The 2,239-nt window shown below is 39.4% G+C and overlaps 1 pseudogene; it reads right to left on the minus strand.

The window, feature by feature from the left end:
* Nucleotides 1-480: 480 nt before the first annotated feature.
* On the minus strand, nucleotides 481-991 carry LOC119042049 (60S ribosomal protein L21-like; annotated as a pseudogene).
* Nucleotides 992-2,239: the final 1,248 nt, after the last annotated feature.

Here is a 2,239-nt window from a genome sequence, read left to right on the forward strand (position 1 = left end):
AAGGAAAATAAGAGGACTTGAGCTCTTTGATTGGAGAGGTGACCTGTTCTTTCGTTTGTTTGTTTGTTTGTTTGTTTTTTTGTTTTAGAACTTGTAAATCTTAGCAATCACAACTTTTATTTGAATGGGTAAAATACCACAGTTTAATACAAAAGTGAATTATATTTTAAGTATAACTAATTCTAAGTATATTTCTCTTCTGTAGATCTCCAAGAACATAGTTTTCAATCACAACATTGTGGTTCACCAAAAGATCTACTTACATCATCCTCACAACAGATATTTTTCTTAAATGCTTAACTTTTAAACTGAATTTTTCAGAGTATTGAGAGATATGTTAGATGTTTCATTTTTGATAAAAAAGACTCCAAGTAGCTTTTTTTTGATTCCACGAATTGGTAGAAATAATTGATATATCGATATTATTGGACTTAAGTGATTTTTTTATAAGTATAGAAGTCTTTTATTTTTTCACACTTATCATGCCATGAATTCCTAGTGAGCGGGTTCCAACCACTCAGGCTCCTTTCAGTTAGTTCTCACAAAGTGCGCTTCTCAGGGCGGAGCAAGCTGACATTGCAGTTGAACCCAGGAAACTTTCTCTTTGGCTTCCTTCTTTTTCCGATCATTTTCCTTCACACGTTTCAGGAAGCTGTCTCTTAAGCACTTTTTGAGTGCCTGATATGCTCAATTTGTACATTAATTCTCTTGGCAAGAATCTTGCTCTTACTTTGTTTGTTTGTTTGTTTGTTTGTTTGTTTGTTTGCAACAATGCCCACCGCATGCTGGGTGACATAGATGCTTCCATTTTTGCCATGAGAACATCTGTGGGGCATCCTTTCTGAATAGTGTCTATTCCCTTGATACCTACAATATCACCTTTCTTGTAGATCTGCATGTATGTAGCCAAAGGACCAACTCCATGTTTTCTAAAAGGCCTGGAGAACATGTAACGGGTACCTCTCCTCTTGCCCTTTGTGTTAGTCATTTTGGTGAATCACTGGAAGCTGACGGTTCCGGCCAAAAAGCTGATTTTTTTCATTTAAAGTATCTGATGACATGGATATAAAACTGCCATCATTTAAAACCACGAACTTTTTCTGCTAATGGAACATATCGAATTTATTGGGGTGACATTGGTTGACAAAATTATGTAGGTTCCAGGTGTACGATTCTCTAACTCACCATCTCCATGTTGTACTGTGTGTTCACCACCCTAAGTTGTGTCTCCTTCCATCACTGTTTATCTCCCCTTTACCTGACCAGTTCTTGCATTGGGTTTATAAATGGGAGACAAATAATGGCACTTGCAGGCCTTGAAGTTATTTAGCTTCTTGCTCCAGGAAGTTCAGGTCACTTTTCAGACGTGGTCTCATTCTTCCCCACAACCTTTTAGCAGGAGCCCAAAGGAGAGACCAGGACCATTCCCTGCTGGGTGGGACTAGAAGGAGGTCCATGGCTCTCACCCTTGTGTCTGAACTTGCTCCTCTTCACATCTCTCCTGCCTGGCATGAAAGAACAGTCACACCACTGACACTGTTATACATACGTGGGAATTGACGTGAGGGCCATGGTTTGCTCCACAAGTTTAAACAATCAAAAAATAAATGTGCTGTAATGTTTATAGATTATTAAGGATGAAGGCACGTTACTATTTCAAGCTCCAGACACTCACGTGACATCTTCCAGAGGAGCAAACAAAAGCCCAGAGAGATTAAACTAAAAGAAGGTGCTTCTACTGCCCCCCTTCAGAATAGCCTCTAGGTATTGGGACTACATTTTCTGCTGCAGGGAAAAGCAATTTCCACTCTCCCTCTAGAATGCCCAGAGTATATATTCTGTTTATCACTCACTCTCTTGGGTCTTTGGTTTTTCTCCATGACTCTACTTGCTCTTAGTGAGTTGATGTGCTGGTAAGAAAATGCCGTTTGGAATTAGGCAGACTTGGGTTTAAAGCTCAGCTCTTCCTCCACTGAATAGTGGTTCGATTTTGGACAAGTTACTTAATATTCTCTCCGTCTCAGGGCTGAGAATAGTCTGGAAGGACCCTTTCTTTCAAAATCAAACACTCCCTGATATCCTGTCCTAGTTTATTTAACAGAAGGTATCAGAAGACTCCAGGTCCCTGCTTTATGCTTTAATATCCTAGTGCTTGCCTTTCTAATGTTTTTAACATTCAGTTTTGTGTTCTGCCTCTCAAATTCACAGCACGGCTATAGTCTTGTCGACCAGCTTTCAA

The sequence above is a fragment of the Artibeus jamaicensis genome, unplaced genomic scaffold (genome assembly GCF_021234435.1).
Source record: "Artibeus jamaicensis isolate MK-2021 breed Jamaican fruit bat unplaced genomic scaffold, CSHL_Jam_final scaffold_537, whole genome shotgun sequence".
Taxonomy (NCBI): domain Eukaryota; kingdom Metazoa; phylum Chordata; class Mammalia; order Chiroptera; family Phyllostomidae; genus Artibeus; species Artibeus jamaicensis.